Genomic DNA, 22,278 nt, shown 5'->3' on the forward strand with positions numbered 1-22,278 from the left:
ACTATTATTAGCCCTGGAAAAATTCACCATAAAGTTAGCTTAACAGCCATACATCAAGTCAGAGCAGTTTTGTTTTTAAAAACATAACCTACAAATTTGTAAATACAGCAGTCTCAGCCCCATGACCATAGATGCTCATGAGGTAGCTCTGGGTTGAGACCTAGGAAGTGGTATACTTTTAAAAAATAGACTTTAGTTTTAGGGCAATTTTAGTTTTACAGAAAAATTGTGCCAAAAATACAGAGAGTTCCCATATACCATCCCCCGATGTGACCCACAGTTTCCCGTAGTATTAATACCTTAACTTAGTGTGTACATTTGTTAGAATTGAGGAACCAATATTGGTGCATTATTAACTGAAGTTCATAGTTTACCTTAGGGATTGCTCTTTGCATTTTACATTTCTATGGGTTTTAACAAATGTATAATGACATAAATCCACCATTATCATACTATACAAAATAGCTTCACTACCCTTAAAAATGCCCTGTGCTCTACCTCTTCAGTCCTCTACCCCTCCCATGTACCCCTGGAAACCGCTGATCTTTTTACTGTCTACTTTTGCGTTTTAAAATTGCTGTACATTTGGAATCATACAGTACGTAGCCTTTTCATTGTGGCTTTTTTTAAAAAAATATCCATATGCATTTAGGCTTCCTCCATTTCTTTTCATGGCTTGAAAGCTCCTTTCTTTTTTATCACTAAATAAAATTCCATAGTTTATCCATTCATCTATTGAAGGACATTTTGGTTGCTTCCAATTTTGAATAATTATGCAATTATGAACAAAGGTACTATAAACTTCACGAGTGTGTTTTGTGTGGACATAAGTTTTCAACGCATTTGCATAAATGCCAAGAAGTACAATTGATAGATTGTATGGAAGCTTAGGTTTATGTTTTTAAAATACTGCCAAATTCTTCCGAAATGACTGTGTGATTTTGCATGCTCCCCAGCAATGAACGTGAGTTCCTATTGCTCCACATCCTTGCCAACCTTTGTTGGTGATGGTGTGCTGGTTTGAAATTGTTATGTACCCCAGAGAAGCCATGTTTCCTTTCCTAATCCATCTTGTGGGGGCAGACCTATTGTTTAGGGGGGAAACTTTGATTAGATTGTTTCCATGGAGATGTGACCCTCCCAGTTGTGGGTGTGACTTTTTGATTAGATGGAGATGTAACTTTGCCCATTCAAGGTGGGTCTTGATTAGTTTCCTAGAGTTCTTTAAAAGGTGAAGCATTTTGGAGAAATCTCAGATGCAAATGCTTGGAGAACAGTTGCTTCAGAGCTGACAGAGACACGGACATTTAGAGATACTCGGATGCCAACAGAATGGATTCCTACACATGGATGTTTTGGAGGTTCAGATTCCAGCAGACATTGCCAAGTGCCTTCCCATGAGATGCTAAGCAAGCCAGAACCCAGAGTTGTGCCCTAGAGGAGCTAAGTGAAGGCCCACAGATGCTAAGAGAGGAAAACACTGGCATCAGAAGCTGGAAGCCGCAGAACTTGGAATATGGACCAGCAGACAGTAGCCACATGTCTTCACATGTGATAGATGCTGACTTTTCCTGAGTCAGGGTATCATTCCCTGGATGCCTTGGTTTGGACATTTTTATGGCCTTAGAACTCTGAACTTATAATTTAAAAAATTCCCCTTAAAAAGCCAACCAATTTCCAATATTGCATTGTGGCAGCATTTAACAAACCAAAACCATCGATTTTTGGATTTTACCCATTCTAATAGGTGTGTAGTTTTGTCTCACCGATGATACATGATGTTAAGCTTCCTTTCATATACTCATTTGTAATCTGTGTATATTTGTCAAATTTGAAAATTAGACGGCTTGTTTTCTTCTTGTTGAGTTTTAAGAGTTCTCTGGGTATTTTGGATACAAGTCCTTTGATATATGCTTTGAAAATATTTTCTTCCATTCTGTGGCATTCTTTTAACAATGCCTTTCACAGAGCAGAAGTTTTTAATTTTAATGACGTCTAACTTACCAATTTTTTTTTCACTGATCATGTTTTCAGTGTTGTATCAAGAAGGATATTTCAAGATTTCCAGAGGATTTTGATGTGGGATCAGGTTTGGGAATCCTGGAATAATAGTAAAGAATAGTCAGAAAGACCTCATGTGCATACTCTTATTAAGTAATGTATGTGAGAAAATGCATCTTGACAGGAATGGCTTTGACCCCTTTACGCATAACATGGTTATGTTGGCTAGAGTACAATGGAGGGTTTGTTTTCCTTGCAGCAGGTTCTTGCTATTGGACATTATTTTCCATTCATAAAAGGATCTGCCCTAGTTTTAGAGAAACTTGCATTTCTCCTCATATAACTGCTATTTCTCATCCCAAACATTTTATTGTTGGTTCCAGCAAACTCTTTCTGTAGATAGTCAGATAGCAAATAAATGTTTTTTATGCTTTGTGGTCCATGTGATCTCTGTTGAAACTACTCAGCACTGCTCTTGTACTGTGAAAGCAGCCATATGCAGTAAGTAAATGAATGAGTGTGACTTTGTTCCAGTAAAACTTTGCTTATGGATGCTGAAATTTAAATCTTGTTTTCACGTGTTGCAAAATGTTATTCTTTTAATTTTTTTTCAATTGTTTAACATTGTTAAAAACATTCTTTATTCATGGGCCATACAAAAACAGGCATTGGGCTGGATTTGGCTTCTAGGGCTGTGGTTTGTTTCTCAATAAGGAACAAGGGCTTTGCAACCAGGTTAAGAGTGAAGACCTAGCAATTTGTTAGCTGAGTTATTAGTTGGCAAGGCCAACTGCCTAGACCTCTCTATCCCTGTCTGTAAGATGTGCTAAAAAATGTGATCATGATAACTGCTTCATGAAGGTACACAAAGGGTTAATCACAATGCCTGGATCAAATAAGTGCCCAATTCCTGGTCACTGGAACCACTGGTACTGATTACTGATTATATTGTTGTTATTTGACCAATTTATGTAGCAAACTTTCTAAGTTGATGACTTTTGAGTCAAAGCCTATCTATAAACTTACTTTTTGGGTCCGTAGTGAAAGCAATGTCAGTCTGCTATAGGAGAAAGACCTAAACTAGTTGCATGTAAATTTGGGCAAGGCATTTTTCTCTCTGGATCTCATTCTCCTCACTTTTAATATAAAGTTGACAGAGGTCCAGACCAGCTTTAAATTTCTAAAGACTTTGTACCAAAGAATGCTAGTTGACTACATTGTGCCGTATTTTCCCATTGAGAAACGAGAGTGAAACAATATAGTTATTCCTCTGGGAAATATAAGAGTTTAAAAAATGTCCCCTAGAGAAAGAAACAACATTTCAGGTTACTTTAATTAACTAACAAACATGGACCCCATGGGACTGTGGAAAATTATTGATTGCTCATCCATTTTTGGTGATAGATTTCCTATTTTCTACATAGAATTCCATATTTGAGTAAAAAGAACATGGCACTATTTTATTTTGCTTTATTTTATTTTATTTTTCTCTCAGCACACAATAATCAGTCTGAGCTGAAGTATTCTGGAGCAAAGTGATTACAGTTGTATTATTTAAGCATCTCTTGTTTAGTGGGAACAGAAACCTAATCAGACTTACTGAATTTAAATAAAGGGAGTTTATTGTACACATGTACATGGGGGTTCATGTAACTCACAAGCTTATACTTCTTAAGGATCTAGTTCATCACATTTTTATTTTGTCTGAGTGTCGCTGAATTCTTCTTTCACTTAAAACTGATGGATATTCTACATATTATTTAGACCAAATCTTAGGAAGACCTTGTTTATTGGTTTAGCCATTATCATTCAGAATTCTTTAAACCAAGCTACATCATGTATCACCAGTTATTCTGCAGATTTATTAATTCCGTTACTATTTATTGAGCAACTACTATGCACAAGATACTCTGTAAGGCACTGTGGAGATGATGAACAAAGCAACAAGACCTATTCTATGAAGGGAGGAGAAGAGGAAAATGAAAATAAACAAGATAAGTTTAGATAGTGATAAGTGCTAGATAGTGATAACTGCTTCTAGAGAAAGGGGGTTACAGCAGGTCTTTCAGAGGTGGGCACACTTGAAGATCTACAAGATGGGAAGGAATCATGCAAAGATGATGATGATAGACGTAAACCCATATAGTATGTTTACTATACATAGACATTAAATGCCTCATACACACCCATTCATTTCATCCTCAAACAACCCTATGAGGTAGATAATATTATGAATCAGTTTTACAGGAGAGGAACCTAAAATGAGTGGTCCTTTAGACACCTGCTCAAGGTCATCGATGATCAATATCAGAACTGGAATTGAAGCCCACATGAGGGCTTTTTACCATTAAACCACAATGCCTCTGAGAAAAGAATGCTCTAAAAAGAAGGAACAGTAAATGCAAGGTCTGTTTATTGAGAAGGTCTTGCTGGACACTGGCAATATCCTGAATGTGGCTTCCTTGAGCTGAATATTGTTGAGAGGTAGATTCAGGGAGAAGAGGAAGTTGGGGTGTCATCATGAGCAGAATGCCACATGCATCTCAAGCCAGTTTATTTGAAAGAAAAATTGTAAAAGTTAGTGACTGATTTATAACCTCATTGAAAAAATGATATATTTGTGCAAATTCCTATTCTTAATTATCTTCAGAGGACCTGAGTTTTACCATTTTTGTTAAGAAAATTTTGATGATCTAGGTTCTGACTTACATACTAATGATATGGAGTCGATGCTTTTATTTAGCCTGCTTATTTATGTATTTATTTACCTATCTGTCTATCTAACTATGCTTTGTATTGCTTGCTTCTAAAAGAAATTTATTATTTAATCACACAGAATGTGGAACTATTATTCTGGCTTTAGTTTATATCCCAAGTAACTAAGCCATAGAGGTTCTTATCAGCCAAATCAATTCAAAAACCAAAGAAGTCCTAGAACTTCTATGCTTGTGTCTGAGATGTGTGCATCACTGCGCTCTCAGGACAATTACAGGATATCCCTTTGAAATGCCTTAAGCATTGTTGGAAGGCATAGCAAGAACCCCATCATTCTGTGGCCATGGATAAGCAATGGCTTAAAGAGAATACTGAACAGAGTAGAATTCAATGAAAGAGAAAGAAATCAATCCATTCCAGTAATTTAATGAAAATAATACATTTAAATTTCTGAGTTGTTTTCCAAACTGCTTTTAAACTGTCTATTAACTGTGGGAATTCATCCACTGAAAAAAATAGGTTGTTTTTTTTTTTTTTTAGACACAGGCTGAGTTTTAATCTATTTGCAGAGAAATTTCACATCCTCAGCTCAGATTGGATCACTATATGACATGATAGAGCTGAACATAATTTAAATAACTCTCCCCTTTCCTATATCGCTCCCATCTAACAAATATGCCATGCACCCAGCCCAGTAATTATTGAGCAAAAACAATGTACAAGACATTCTATCAGGAATATGAAAGTCACTGAGATTTCAAAATATGCTGTCATGTAGCATATGTAAGACCCATGCATAAAATAATTTAATAATGATGACATTGGTGATACCAATATTTATGGTGAGCATTCTATGTGCTAGATACCATGTGAAGTGTTTTTTTGTGAACTCTTTCTGAACATCAGAAGATGGTTTCAAGGTAGTTATTATTATTGCTGAGGAAATAGAAGCTCAGAGAGGCTAAGTAGCTTGCCCACAGAGCTAATAAGTAGCAAAATCAGAATTTGAACATATTTGTCAGACTCAGAAAAACATCCACTCTGTTTTGAAGACTTTCCTCTGTGTGTTCAACAGTGTGCTATTAATAGTGATGAACAAAAAGTTTATGAGGTCAAATAATCAGTTTGGGAAAATTAGGTTAAACAAAGCTGAACAGGTTTTATTTACTGAAGAATTTTTTTCAGAGCCTTTAATATGCTAATATGCAAAGTAAAGCTCCAAGAAAATAAATAGTATAAAAGTGGACCATGCATATTTAATTGATGGATCCCCCCCCCACACACACACAATATCCCACCCCACTCAGAAAACATCATAAGGGTACTGATCCTTGAACTACTTTTGACTAGCTTTTGTGCCCAATATTTTAATTAGATTGTATAAAAGGAAAGGAAGGTTATAAGAGTCATAAGGAAGACAGAATGAAAAGGCCTTATCTTAGTTTGCTGGTGCTGCCATAAAAGTACCACGAACTAAATGGCTTCAAACAATCCCAGTTTATTGTCTCATGGTTCTGGCAGCTAGAAGTCCAGAATCAAGGTGTTGGTAGGACTATACTTCCTCTTAAGGGAGGAATCCATGCCATGCCTCTTTCTTGGTCTAGAGAATAGCGTAGCCGGCAATCAGTGACATTCCTTGACTTGTTGCAACAACTCAATCTCTGCCGCCATCATATGGCCATGTCTCTCTCTCTCTCTCTCCCTGTCTCTCTCATACAGACTGTCCACATTTCCTTTGCTCATAAAAACACCAGTCATGTTAGATTAAGGGCCCACTCCAATCCAGTTTAGCTACATCTGAACTAATAACATCTTCACAGATCCTATTTCCAAATGAGGTCACATTCACATGACTGGGAATAAAGACTTGCACATATATTTGGGGGAGGGGCACAATTCAATCTCTAACAGACCTTATAGACAGAACAGACAAAAATAAAATCTGAATTTTCATCCTATACTAGGAAAATGTGGAAGTTTGAAAGGACACTGAAAAATAAGAGTATGGAATTAAGAGGAAAGACTAGTTTTCTAAACATATATGGAAATAGTCAAATAGTGGTTTTTGAAGTAACAGGAATAGACAAATTTACCAAGAAAGCATTGTAATGACAGAGGGGCAAAGAAGTGAAGACCAGCTCAGCTGGGAGTAGAATGAGTCAAAGAGCACAGAAACAGAGGTGAGCTAAAAACTGTCGTGGAGGCGGCAAGGGTAGGCATGACTGTGAGGAGAAAAAAAACATCAAGTCTGCCAAGTGGAGACTCCTCAGTGAACCTTGAGAGAGTAGTTTCATTTGAGTGGTGAGAGCTGAAACCTTATTATGTGGGGTTAAAAAAAATGAAGGGACAGAGTGCAGAATATTCCTTTTTCTTAAATTGGCTGATAGCTTAGAAAGCAATGGCAGTGTCAAGGGCAGATTAGTTTAAGAAAGGAAACTCTGACTTGGTCTGAAGGCAGAAAGTGAGGAAATAGTTGAGTGGTGAATGTGAAGATGAAGGATGAATATTAAGAATGATTATTAAAGAACAATCTGTGATGTTAATTAATATTTTCAAATAATCTATCATTTAGTGATGAGGTATTTGAAACTGAAGAGGGTTGGCTTGAGGGGAACAAGGCTGTGCAAAGAAAGGAGAACTAAATAAAATAGGTACACTCTAGACAGGAATTTCAAAGTGAAGTAGTTTTACATGCAATACAGCGTGGTTTTTCTGGCCAAGCCGTGTCACTGTCCATGGTTCTGAAACAGCAACGAGCCATAGGTTGTCCTTCCTTTATTCTATCACAGTGGGTTTAAGAACCTGGAGAGGGAAGAGGCAAAAGGCAACAGTAGAAGAGACTAGAGACAGGAGATTGAGAGAAAGCAGGAAGATAAAATAAATTATCAGAAGCTACTATTCTAGATATAAACATTAAGGAACGTTCAGAAAGAAAACAAGAGAACCATTTTACCTTATTTTCAAGCAAATCAACATTACCAGGAAAAAAACGTGGTAGGTTGAGAACACTTCCCTGCAATCAATATCCCAACCTCTTCCCACCTTTTGCTGTATATTAGGAATTTTGAGAGCCCTTGAGGCTGAAGTGTTGGAGGTAAAATGGATTCTTAAATCAGAGGGAAAATGGGTGATGTGCCCAAGAAAGATGCAAACTAACCACTCCTTGTTAGATGATGAGGGCAAAGGTATCCAGCATCGATATTTCCAAAGAAAAATATATTATAGTGAGCATGATTTCATGTACAATTAGAAGACGGAAGGCATTCATTTTAGAAAATGTGTAGAATGCAATGAAATATGTCAATGGGGCAATTAGAAACGACTTTGTATTAATATTCTATTTGTTGCTCTAATGAATTACCACATATTTAGTGGATTAAAACAACACAGATTTATTGTTTTACAGTTTAAGAGGTTAGCAATACAGCATGGGTTTCAGTGGGCAGTAAGACATGCCCATGTGTTATTTTACCTGCTGTAAGAAGCCTTTCCAAATTCCACCCTGCAGATTATTCTTTTCCCTTATGAAAATAATATGAGAAAATGCATGTTAAGTACTTAGAATGGTGTCTGGCACCATTCTAGTTTTGTTTGGTTTTTTTCATTTTCTATCCCATACAGGGAGACAGTGAGTCCATGAAGAAAGGATTCAAAACCAAATCTGCCTAACCCAAAGCTTGTGCACTTAAACATTATAAGCCTACCACAAGGCTTAAATAACATAAATAGTGTATTTATGTGCTATATCTTGAAATTTTCACTAATAAAAGCCAGAAAAGGTGCCAAGATTTATGGGAGGGCTGACACAATTCAAATTTTATCAGATATTTATTAAATGCCTACATTGCACCAGGCATCATTATAAGCTTGGGGAAATGGCAATATACTTACCTACATTGGAGAGTTGTTCTTTTTTTTTTTTTTTTTGAGGTGGGTGGTGGTTGGTGGGATACAACAAAGCAGGTAATACAGCCTACGCTGTGTGGTAGGCAGTATAACACCCCTTCCAAAGATGACCGTATCTTAATATTGAGACCTGTGAATATGTTGCCTTACACGTCAAAAGGAACATTGATAATGTGATTAAGTTAAGGATTTTGTGATGGGGAGATCATCCTGGTTATGTAATGTAGGTGGGGCTAATGAAAACACACTGGTCCTTAGAGGGCAGAAGAGAATATCAGTGTTATGTGAATGAGAAGGATGGGAGCTGCTGTTGCTGATTGTGAAGATATCGGGGGCCATAAGCCAAGGAATACAGGCAATCTCTAGAAGCTGGAAAATACAAGAGAACAGATCATACCTTAGAGTCTCCAGAAAGAAATATAGCCCTGCTGACACCTTGATTTTAGTTCAGTGACACTGAGTCAGACTGCTGACCTCTAGAACTGTGTACTACATTTGTGTTGTTTTAAGCCATTAAGTTTGTGGTAATTTGTAACAGCAGCAATAAGAAACTAATACAGCAAGAGGAGTGGTCAGGATCACTCTGACAATCACTGTGACACTTTATCTTCTATCACCTTTTTTTCCCTAAAAGTATTAGAATTCCTGGACATAAGTAGCAAAACAAAATAGAGAGACTTTCTTATAAAGATGTAGGGATATCTCACATATCCAAGAGGCAGAAATATAATAAGTTCCCGAAAAAAGGTCCAGAAGCAAGAGCAGCTGGAAATCTATCAGGACTTGTTTTTTGTTCTTCCATATTTCCAATATTTTCCTTTCTAAATATCTGTTTTCTCTAGACTGGTTCTCTTGATCTCCTGTCTGTAGAATTGAATGCTGACAGACCTCAAGGTTACATGTTACAATCTGGATGCCCAGATGTAGAATCTTGATGGAAACTTCTTTCTCTCTAACCTTTACCTCTCCCCACCCTCAACTCTGCAAAGAAATTCTCACTGGTGAAGCTTGGGTCCGGCACCTTGCTTTGGCAAGAGCAGTTCATGCTTAATATACAAGAGCTGCTCATTTTATGAAGATTTGTATAAACTAGACAGACAGCTTAATACATTTACTCTACCATGTTTATTCCACATGTGCAAAGATAATTTTAGGAGAATATACCATTCAGTTTAGCCAATATTATTCGGTATCTTTTCAGAACAAAGAATTTGTTTGTGAGGCAAAATGAAGGACACAAAAGGCAAGCCCCAAGCATTTATCAAACATCTATTTTTATGCAAAGAACTCTGCCAATTGCTTGGGTCATAAAGACATAGGAGACAGTGTTCTTTTACATGAGAGGAGAGAGGACAATTCAGACTGTTAATGTGATGTGTGCTGAATGAAGGCATGTGCAAAGTGCCAGGACAGCACAGACAAAGGAACAATACATCCTGTTTGGTTGGCTTGGGTAGGGTTTGGAGCTGGGTCAAATTCTCAGAGTAGTACTTGGAACTTCCAGGTAAATAAGGGATGAAAGTGCATGCCAGGAAGAAGGAGATCATGTACAAATCTTAACAGTCATTGCAATAATCAGTGAGTTCTGGGACCAGTGAGTAGTTCAGAGTGACAGGGATTGCTAAGGGAAAAGGTTGCAGCTTTGCAAGGCTCACAATCTAACAGCGGAGTAGAAGTGGCAATAAATAACTATTCCAAGGCCTGTATACATCAGCTTAAATAATGAAGTGGCAAGCAATACTCTGAGAGTTTTGAAGGTTAGCTTGGGGATATGGGGCCAAGTTAAAATCCAGTTAGAAAGACTAGAAATGTTCCTAGGATAAACTGGCTTTTGAGCGGTTTCATAAGTAGTCTGTGGTTCAGAAGGATGAAAAATAGAACTTGAAATGAAGGAAAATGCTCCTCTTTGGTTTCATAACACACAAGTGTTATGCACAGCTCCTTATCACCATGTGCATCACCATGGCATAGGCATAGCATGTGCTCCCCAAGGTGAAACAGAATCTCTGAAGTGATTTCTATCATCTTCCCTGCTTTTTCAAGAGTTGTCTGACTTCTATTGAGGAGAGGGCTTAACTGTGCCAGGGAAAATATGGGAAAAGCTTCTTGAATATCGACTGGCAGTGGAAACCCCGGAGGAAAAGAATTTCCATCACAAAGTGTGCTCTTCTCACGGAATCTTTGAAGTAGGCCACTGGACTGCACATACCAAATTCCTCTTGCTTTGTTTCTTTTTTAAAATTAATCATTTGAACATGTTTGGGACTTCAAATGTTTACTGGGTGATTATAAACACTCTGAAGTACTGAAGGAAAGCTCCTGGGACGCCATATTCACCCCCATCAGCTTTTTATATTTAATTTTGACATACCATCAATTGGAATTTTAAATTCAGGCTATTCTCAAATGCTACAGCAATTTTACATAGTATATTATCAAAGTTCCAAGTCTTTTGATAAGGGTAATTAAACATGCCAAGTTTGTTCCGAGAGCCCCACGCCTGCAGTCACTCATTCTCGTTCTATGTTACTAAGTTGGTTCCTTTCCATGTATTCATTTTATAGCCCTGGTCGAATTTATTCACTTTTAATTCCTCGTAAGTTTAGCATTAAAGCTAGGAGAAAAAGGACCCAATTACTTACACCTATATGGGTGAAATTCCCAAAGACATGCCATGCACCTGAGGCATTTCTTTTACGGTTTTCCTTCTAAAGAAAAGATTTTCTCTTCTAGGAGTCACATATTGATCATACCACTCCTTTTAACATAATCCCATATTCCTTATGCAAACGAAAATACCACTGATTTTTATAAACTGGTGGCATTTTGTGTGTGTGTGTGTTTTTTTTTTCCCTCGCTGGAAGTTTTGTTTGCAAAAAGGAGAATAGAAGCCAGTTCAGAGTAATCTATCTTTCTACATAAGTATTTCTGTGGCACTTATCACAGCAGTACCTGGGCACTCGAAAAGCACCATTAGACTAAAACATATAAACTGGAGGAAAAAAAAATACTAGATGCTAAAAAAACAGAAAGTTTAAAACATCAAGAGAAATAGAAAAAAAAATGTTCTTTGTTTACAGGCAGCCAATAGGAGTTTAAAGAAATTCTCAGGAGCCATTAAATGTATGTCCATATCCCACATCCATTTATTTATTTAAATCCTTCTAAAGAACTATTCTGATTCTTCGATTCAAGCACAAAACACCACTGAGACTTGCTGTGGCAAATCAAGGATGGGCTATGACACTTACTCTGGCATATTAGGTAGAAGACAAAAAAGAAAGCAAGAAAATTATATAAAAAAAAATGAAAAGGGTGCACGGGTGGTTCAGTGGTAGAATGCTCACCTTTCATGCAGAATACCCAGGTTTGATTCCCGGACCATGCACCACCAAAATAAATAAATAAATGAGAAATCAATTGACCCCAAGGGTATTTAGAATTCTCTAGTAATTCGGTCCTTTCTTCCTGGCACTAGAGAACATGAACTTGATGCTTTCCCAGTTGAATACTCATAAATTGTGATATCTGTAATGAGACATACTTAGGAAATGAATTCTTTGATAGTGAAACTTACAGACCTAACTCACTTAAAGAGAAAGGGGCTGATGTCATAAATCAAATTCCAGACTGACTTTATAAGTTAAGTATCTTCTATTCCTCAATATAGGATCAGTAAAATTATAGTATCACATGCCAGATGTCAGTTAAGAGGGCAAAACAGTTTGTAGTGTCAGTCAAAGGCTATTTATACCATTCTCTTTAATACATAAAAGAGAAATTGCTGTATAATTGCCAAATTTTGTATCAAAAATATAATCTGCTGTAAAATTATTATATATGTAAATTCATTTTTGAAAATGAGCCAATTTTCTTTGGCACATGTAATTTACAGATTTATATGACAATTCCAGCCAACATATTGAGAACAGGCACGTTAATGGAAAAGGAATAAATATCTAATTTACAGGAGAGAAACCACCATAAAGTTTTAGTTGTATCATGATGTAATTTCTGAGTAAAAATATCTCCGGCTCCATTTCATGGTGGGTAAACCTGCCGATTCTTATGATTTCTCTCCTATTTTAACAAAAATGACTCAAAGTTTTTATGTGACCTTGTTATATAGTCAGAAACCCTGCTGATAGAAATTGCATTTCAAAGAGTAAAGCTATCTTCACTTCAGGTTTACGTAGAAGTTGACAAATTAAAAGTATTTTAATAAGACCAGCAGTGATAGTTCAAAAATGAGATTTAAACTGAGCTTCTGTGCCAACGAGTGCATTAACTTTATTCAAAAATAGTGTATGTAAAATGGCACACAACTGACATGAGCTGATTATGATAATGTCTTAGTGCAAATTTTTGAAAATCAGGTACTATAAAAATATACCATTAACTTTATGTTAATAAAATATTTTGCTTGATGCCTTTTAAATTATTCATTTGAAGTAGTCTAAAAATATAAAAGAACTCTTATTATCATTCAATTTACATGATTACTTTTAAGTTCACTTTTTTGGTTTAACATAAACAGAGTGTAAAATTCACATCAAGCTTTTGGTATTTAAAATGTGTAATTTTTATGCAAAAATTGGATGCTGTGTTACATTTTTAAGGTTGTCATTAGTGTAAATATAATTTTGACTTCTGATTTGAAACAATTTAACCCTTAGGAGAAATTACCATGTTTCCCACATTGACTCATTATTGCTGCTTTGATTATAGATGGATTCCTTTGTAAAAACACTTTTTAAAGAAGCTTAAGCATTGACGTGAAGCCCCAGGGGTTTCCACTGATGCATTTTTTAAAAATGATAAAAATTATCAGAAAAGAGAATCCTTTTATTTCCCAAAGTGCCTCAGCATTGAAAGTATTCACATAAATAGCCAATATGTGCCCAGAACTGAGCTGGTCCCTTCATGGATTGCACTGGAGGACAGAATCCTGGCTTCACTTGTCAATTGCAGGCTCATTCAAGACATTCCTGCCATTACTCACCACATTTATGGCACTGTACTTGGCACCTAATGCTACTGAGGAAAACGGATTGACTTTGGTCAAAAACAATAGTTAAACAAGAAAGAAAAATTGGGTAGGACCTCTGACTAATGGGGGGAATTGAATTGGAGGGATGGGATCTAGAATTTTAAGGAAGGGAAGGGGTAGCCCTTCAAATGGAAGAGGGGGTTTAAACCAAAGAGCAGAGTTGTCTCCTTTAGAATATATAGAACATACCAAAGCCTAGTCCTTGTAAACAATAAAAATAATTTAATATTTACATTTAAAATACAGGTATTTCAATCCATATGCAAATCAAAATTAGTTACATAATTACTTCAAGCCATATGCAATTCTAAAAATACACACAATGCATGCAAAAATTTTTTTCTTCAAATGCCAAACAGCAGCTCCTTTATTTCTAAAGGTGTTTTAAAACTCCATTCTTGAGAAGGGTGGGTAAAGAAAGGTTGAGAGGAAGAAAAGTGAAATAGGAATTTGAATTGCATGTGCTCTATATCAATTCAATGGTTCTTTACCACATGGACCAAGTAGTGATTGCTTCACTTCTGTGTATTTAAGAGAAGGAGACCCTGTTTCATCTCATTGCAGGCAAACCTGACATCAATTATAATGTTGGGGGCATAGTCAGCTATGAGGTTCTCACTTCTGCATGGCTCAGCAACCCATGCCTGCCAAGAATATCTGATTTTGACATGACTGGACAAGGCACTAAGTGGGGTTTCCTGGAGCTTGGTAGTATTTGTAGAATTAGAATACCTTATCCTATCAAAATTGCAAGGAACCTTACAATCTGGTCACTTCACCTCCCACCCGATTGAATCTCCTTGTATGACAGCCTTAAGAGATGTTCATCTAATCTTGGTCTGAATGGTAAAATAAAAAAGAGAGGGCACTATTTTCTGAGATCTCTAAGCATTTAAAAGTTCTCTGGGATGTTAAATCTGAATCATAACAACAAAGACTAACATTGCTTGCTCACCAAATGCCTTTCACAAATTTGACACCATATTATTCCAACATCTTTTTTTCACCAACCTAAGCATTTCTCTTCTCTCCTCCAATAAGAAAGTTGCCAAATTACTTTCCTCCTTCCTTACCTTCTTGAGGACACTTGCAAATTTCTTTTGTTCTTATAAAATGTATTTACTAATGCTTCTGTGTGGTGATTGAAATGTAAAAACAATAGTAATAACTAAAAAAAAAAAAAAAAACCTAACTGGACCATGACCTCAAGAAATTTCTATTCCACAGGGGGTGAGTACCCATGAACCAAAGAACACACAAATTCATAGTTATAAACTGTATTGGGCATAAAGAAGGAGAACCCCCAAAATGAAAATGAAGTACCCAGACTGCTACATAAAATTCAGGATTTGATCTGCTTTGCAGAGAAAAAAGAGAAGCTATTACTAACCTTGGTCTGAATACTCCATTTCTATTACTGTCACTTGAAGAATGCTCTAGCAGTTTCATATTAAACTTGTGGTTAATTCAAACCTTCAGGTCTTTTTCAAATAACTACTTTTCCTTACCCCTCTATTTTTTGTTTTTATATTTTTGTTGTTGTGTTTTGCTCTTTTTACCACTCTTTTATAATTGATTTTTGAATAATAATTCAAAAGTTTAAGCCATGTGGATAAAACTCCATCCTCCTGTTATGTTCTGTGGTTCTAAGGTGTCAAGGTTTTTTTTGAATCATAATGCAGGCACCAACATATTAAATAAACTTTTATGTTAACTGAAAATGTGATAAGCGGCATGTCAGTGAATTGAATAAAGTATATCAGCGATCTCTCCAGACTGATATACTGTTCCATATTTAAAAATCTTTCACCCTATGTAGTGGACGCCTGTTGTTTTGCTGTGTAACATCCACTGTTTCTTCCTCTGCTAGTGAATTTTCCTTAAGGACCCACTTTTTTTCTACTCTCATTTCAAGTGATTCAGGACACCCTAGTCTATTCTTGGTTTCCAGGTCAAGCTTGGCCAATGAGAGTATTGACTTCTCCTGGCTACACATTGGGGACATAATATAAGTCAGTCCAGTGAGACTAAATTCTTCACCTTTCATAAAACTGTTGGGAAGAGACACTGTACTGAAATTAAAACAGAATATATAAGATCAGAATTGCTAAGAGACATCATGTGGAGAGGACCTAGAGAAGGATGAAAATAAGAGGCATGAAAGTAGAGTCAAGAATTTTAAGTGAAAGAGGAGAACAAATTGTCATGCTATCTTTCAGGTGTTCCATTCTCAGATGTTTTGGAGTCAAAAGATAGGTCTGGCCTTTTTGTCACATTAGCCATTATGTGAATTCTTCTGCTTTAGCCAGTTGGCATTAAGTTTCTATCATTTGCCAAAAGTGTCCCAATCAATGAACCATACTATTATCTAGTCAACAATGTCCTATTTTGGGGACAAAAATATCATGGGATTCCTTCTCATCTGTTTCATTGAAATCTGGATAAAGAATCTCTACAATAGTTTTCCTGGCCGATCAGACTAGTAACCCTTTTGTCCAAGGAAATTAGATTTGTTTGCCATGATTTGTTTGTTTGGAGTAAATTCATGCTGGTTCACAGTGATCATCTCTTTTATAAAACCATCTGTTTAAAATCTACTCTTGAAGCTAGCTAGTTTAGAAGACAAAAATCTATTTGTACTTAGCATTGCTAACCATGGAACAAGCCATAATTTTTGTCTGATCATTTGAATATTTTCTACAGTCTTAGGTACAGTGTTCTAACACTGTTTGAGTTTGAATACCCTCCTAAAAATATCAGTATCTCCTACTTCAAGACTGGTATTTGTGCTTTCTTAGTGATCATTGATTAAAACAATACATTAAGGCAAAGATAATTATAATGAATCTATTATCATCTTTAAATAAAAAAGCTATTTTACTATACATATCATCCTTTTTGATTTGAAAACTTGTCCTATTCATAGGTGGAATTTATTTGTTCAAATGGAAGACAATGCATCGTATAAATGGATTTCCCAACACTTTTCAATCTGACCCCAAAGATAAGTGGGTCAGTGGGGAAGTCCTGATATGTAGGGTATGTGTTTGACTGTACTTAGCATTTCATCCCTAGCCCTTTCCAAATACAAGTCTCCACAGACTCTTTCTTCTAAAATCCCCTTCATTTCTTCCTGCCAACCTGTAGGGAGGTGGTTCTTTTGCCTCTGCTAAATAGAAACTTTAAATGAAAAGAAATGACCAGATGTGAAAGAATGTTTAGACTTTCAAGTCTAAAAAGAAGCTGGAATGTGAGCTAACACTAGAAAAGTTTCCCTAAAAAATGCCACAGTAGGATTGGGCATAGAGCAGTGTCCTTGACTTTTTCCATGTAGGAAAAAAAAAAAGACTATAGTCCAAATATTCACTAGAGAATAATTACCTAACTGACCCTAATGAAAAAGCAGTGCACAACACCTCTTAAAAGCTTTTGGTATGTGCTTTTTTTTTTTTTTTTTTTGCATGGGCAGTCACCGGGAATCAAACCCAGGTCCTCTGGCATGGCAGGCTGAGCCACCGTGGCCCACCCTGGTATGTGCTTTTTCACATAATAGTACTCAAACACATACAACTGATAATGCCCAAATTTTGTTTTTGTCTGCTTTAGGCAGTTTATTTTAAAAATGAGTCTAAGCAAACTGCAGTTTAGGGGAAAACATTTAGTTTCCCTTAGTAAAGTGATTGTCATTTTAACATTTCTCCTTCATGTTGTCACAACCTTGGCAATGTGACATATTAGCTAAAAAAAATTTTGAATAAAAAAGATTTTTCAGAATCAGAGCCTTAAATACCAGGCAGCAGTGTTTTTCTTCAAGTACATTGTTGCTGATGTGGCTGTCATTGTTTTCCTTTGTTGCTTTTTCTTTGCTTGGACAGGAACCGGGAATCGAACCGGGGTCCCCCGACATGGTAAGGCAAGACTTCTGCCACTGAGGCACTGCCCTGTTTAGATTCACTTTTGAGTACTTCATGTGCATTCTGAATTATTCACCATTCAATGCCTGTTTTTTTTTCTTTTACTGGAACCTACATAATTGTGATTCATTGGGTAGCATTTGGCAAGACTGGATTTGGTCATCCAAACAGAGATTTTCCATTTCTGGACAAGTTCGTTGTCTTCTGTTACATTAGAGTTTGGGGAAAGCTGCATTATTCTTTTTCTCACTTTGCCTTTCCTAGTCGAACATTCTATCAGCCTTTTTTTTTTTTAATTCAGAAGGAGAAGAAAGAGCCAAAGGGTGGGACCTGGAAGAGGGTAAGGAGATAATGACCTTGTTAGTTTCTGCCAGTGAGACATCCCTTCTTCTCAGTGCCTCTGGCCAAGGAGGTTCCAATCAAATGCCCTTCCAAACTTGTGATTTCCTCTCCCTATCAGCCACGGGGAGCACAGCAGGTAACACATGATGCTGTTCTGCCCTGCAGGCTAGACCTTCTGGTTTCACAATTCCACAGCCCCAAGCAAAGAGGAAAGGGAAAGCTGCCTTGGTATAGAGTCGCAGAGTGGAAAGACTGGGAAGAGACTTAAATGAAAAAAATTATTTGCCAACTCTTCTATTGGCCTTCTCTGTCTCCTTCAGCAGGAGAAGATATCAAGCTGCTGAAATTTAAAATGTTAGGAAAAAATCAAGACCTGTGCCTTCTTGAGTGTATCCAGTTCCCCTGAGTACTGGAAAGAATGCCATTAACTACAACATTGCCCAGAAACACTGGGTATCTCTGGGAGCTGACCCTGTGAAAAAGAAAAAGAATGGAAAAGGAAAGCACTTCCTTTAATATAATAGAAGCAAGGAAGAAGACTATTTCCCAGCTACAGCTCTGCCCTACCTTTCTTTATCCTTTTGTTTGGGCAGCAATCACAGACCCATATGCTAAATGGTGGAAGACATTTTTCAGAGGCATTTGTCTCCTTGGGAGGCATCTAAGCTTGTTTTATTGGCAACTATGAAATCACCACTGGCTCTGTTGTGTGGTTATTCTGCAGATGGTTTGCATGGGCGGCTCACTTCCATGGGATGAAATCTTCCTTTGGATTCCAGTTCGGATATAAGAAATTCATGTGCTACTACTCTTTACTTGGAATAAAATTCTCACACTGTATCACTGGTAGACCTATTGTGCCTCAGAATTTTTGATGGGGAAGAGGGAAGTAACGTGGGAATGCCCAGTCACATAGCAGTGATGTGAAGGGGCAACATCAGAAGCGTCACCCACCATGATGGTCAGCTCTAGTTTCGATGGGTAGCAGGTGGCCTGGCAGTTTTTTGGTATGTGCAGAAACCAGCATCCCATGGAAGCTCAAAATAACCTTACATAATTTCACCTAAAGACAGATGGCAACAGTGATATTACACTTGTGTTTTTTTTTTTTTTTTTCCTTCCTCCTCCTCTTCCCCAAAACAACCACAGTTCCACATACAATTCATGCCAGGCACATTTTTATGTGCCCAAAAGGGTGCAGTCCTTTCTGATAACACTTGTTTCAGTATTAGCACATTAAAAATAGGATGCAAAAGTATAAATGGGCTCATTCTAGTTTGCAAAGGAGAAAAGTTGCTCAGTAACTTTTTAAAGACTTTGGCTTTTTCAATTTCTCAGTTGCCAGAGAGAGACAAAATGCAATGCCCTTTTTATGGGGTGAAGAGAGAACTGACTGATATATCTTGGAATTGGCATTTCAGTATTCGTTTTGTAAATGAGTTTGAAGGTCTGCATCTTTGTTTCTTGGTGGAAGGATCCTGAGAGTGCCTTGAGCATTTCTGAGATGACTGTAGGTCTACCAGTGAATCAGGATGAGGATTTTATTCCAAGCAAGTAAATAGTAGTTTGTCCATCTGTAAAATGGAGAAAATAACAGTCTTATTGAGGGTTGATGTGTGGATTAAACAATATAATGTAAAATCTAACCAAAAGGTTGTCACCTAATAAATATAGCTATTGCTTATCAAGTATTTGCTCCTTGCTAGGTACTTTATATGTCTTAACTCAGCTAATTCTCATAATATCTTGTGTGAAAACTAAGGTAGAGAGAGGTTAACTTTCCAAAGGCTACAAAGGGAGTAATCAGTGGCAGTGGGATTTGAACTTATGCACTTATTCTCGACTCCATGTAGTATGGAAGTAATCAATAAATTGCATTCTCTTCCTTTTGGTCCCAAATTTCTGGGGCTTTCTTTACCTTTTCTGTAGAATTGAACTGATTAGGACAATTACTCTTAAAAGGAGTCCCCATTAGAAATACCTAGGGGAGCAGTTTCAGACTGTGTGAGGGTGGACTCGCCCTTGTGTAGATTCTGATTTTGTCCTACTTATTTAGTTGGAATCTTGAAATACAAATTATTTGGATGCAACATCTATTCTGATGAAAAGCCCTACAAAGGTAAATAGGGTAAGAAAAATTACTCTAAGAAAACATTCTTCACTTTCCATTAGGAGAAATTTGTGTTCACCCAGATCCAGATAAAAGTCTTTGTCTTTGAAAATATTAAAGTATTCCTCTCCTTAGAGGGTAACTAAGAGTCAAGATACGGCTATAATTTTTGTCTCCAGTGTTTCACCACTGGTCCTCCTTTGTAAGTGACCTTGGGACTTTAAAATGTTCACATGGAGCTGTCTTGCTTTTTGTAGTTTAAACAATTCTCATTTCAGCAGTGTGTTTGGCAGCAGCCTCCCTCTTCTCACATGGCAGTTGTACAATACAGGCTTTTAAGCGACTCTTAACAGAATTACCCCCATGCTGTTTTCTTTCCTGATATGTCTGTGCTCTTAGTTCATTTTTAGCACTTATAAAAGATTGTATGTTTTTTATTAGCATTCATTTGAACTGAGCGTAAGTTATGATCGTATTTCTCAATGTTAATAAGTGGCAGATAAAATTTCATGGCATTGGAAAGAAAAAACGAATTCAAGTTCACACTATTTCCAAACATGAATTTAAATGGACCTCGTTCTTATTGTATCAACCAATTTAGCATCTTTACAGATACAGAATTTGCCCATTCTCAAAGTACCGAGGTAACCACCTGCTGAACTAGGGAAGCCAACAAGCAGTGTACGTGTGGGTGAGGGTGCAAGTGCTTGTTTTCAGAGCATCTAAAGATTAAACATCACATGTACAATCAAACGTCATTGTGAAACTTATAACAGACACTCCAAGTATCTGAGGGTCTGATATCAAGCAGTCAGGAAATAAAAAACTTTAGTCAGTTGTCTTTTTAAAGCATCGCTTGTACAGGAAATGAAGAAACAAGTCTTGAGCAACAGACAACAGACAAGAGTATAATTAAAAAAAAAAAACAGTTGCTTGATTGAGTGCTTTCTATGCCCCAGTCAATGCTGTAAATGCTTTAGTGCATACTATTTGATTTTGTCCTCATGGCATGCCTATGTAAGAGGTATTACTATAATTCTTCCTGTTTCTCAGATGAAGGAGCTGAGTCTCTGAGACATTAAGCAAGTTGTCCCAGGACATCCTGCTAGAAAGGATGGAGTCAAGATTTAATTACAGGTAAATCTGATTCTATAGCCTGTGCTTGTCATCGCTATGCAGGGTGCTGTTTCCCCACCAGTGAACCAATGAGTCAGAGATCCAAACGTGCAAATCTTAGAAGTAAAACACTACTGTTTACATGACCAGAAGGAAAGGATGGGAGCACCCTCTGGCTGCCATAAAAGTCAAGTTGCTCAGCCAGAAAGTTGAGGGTTGTGGGAGAAGCAGCAGGGAAAGGACAGAAAGAAAAATGTGAAAGAGGAATGGAAAAGAGAGGCTAAGATAACAGAAGTAGCCATGGAGAGGCAAAGAAGCTTACCAGTCAGAAGTGTGGGGAAGAATGCTAGCTGCAAGAAGAGAGAAGAGAGGACAGTTCTTTAGCAAGCTGCTTACATCTCTGTATCCCCTCAGGCCAGCAGGATGCCACATTAAAGGCACATCAATCATTAGACAGTTCAGCAGTGAGAGCCTGAGCTGGGGCATTGAATGAAAGGACAAACCAGGTCTTGGTTTTTCCCTTAGCCTATGAGAGCATGAATCATCATTTTCACCTAATCCTACTTTGTGCTAGGCAGGACAGGATGATGGGAGGGCTTAATTGGAAATGGCATGAACTCATTTATTCTACCACAATGGAAAACTAAGCTCTGCCACTCTGAACATACACATTATAACTTAAGATGTATAACATATAAGCCACAGCCTAAAACCGTCACCAAGCTTGAACAACAAACTTGAAGGAAAATCTTAGTGTATCCCTCTAAGAAAATTAATTTTAATTTTATTTTTGAAGAAACCCTGACATTGTGCCTGGCATATAATTAACTCAATAAATTAAGGGGAGAAAGGAGTGAAGAAATGAGGAACAAAAGGTGGGAAGAGAGATGGAAAAGAAAGAAAGGTGGAGAAAATGAAGGCAAATTGAACATGAGTATATGTCATAGTTAGCTGAGTGTTTTGATTTGCTAAAACTGTCAGAATGCAAAATATCAGAAATGGATTGGCTTTTCAAAGGGGATTTATTGTTACAAATTTATAGTCCAAAGACCAGGAAAATGTCCAAATTAAAGCATCCAGAGAAAGATATCTTGACTCTGAACAATGGCTGATTGCCTCTGAGA

General features: G+C 37.0%; 1 long non-coding RNA gene across 1 annotated transcript in view; it reads left to right on the plus strand.

Annotated features, from left to right (window-relative positions):
• The first annotated feature begins 7,521 nt into the window (after window positions 1-7,521).
• Window positions 7,522-22,278, plus strand: part of LOC143664589 (uncharacterized) — a 116,735-nt gene continuing 101,978 nt past the window's right edge. The window contains exon 1 of the long non-coding RNA XR_013166532.1: window positions 7,522-7,710. This is a non-coding gene — a long non-coding RNA (uncharacterized LOC143664589). The remainder of the gene's footprint in view (window positions 7,711-22,278) is intronic.

Source organism: Tamandua tetradactyla, chromosome 20 (genome assembly GCF_023851605.1).
Source record: "Tamandua tetradactyla isolate mTamTet1 chromosome 20, mTamTet1.pri, whole genome shotgun sequence".
Taxonomy (NCBI): Eukaryota; Metazoa; Chordata; class Mammalia; order Pilosa; family Myrmecophagidae; genus Tamandua; species Tamandua tetradactyla.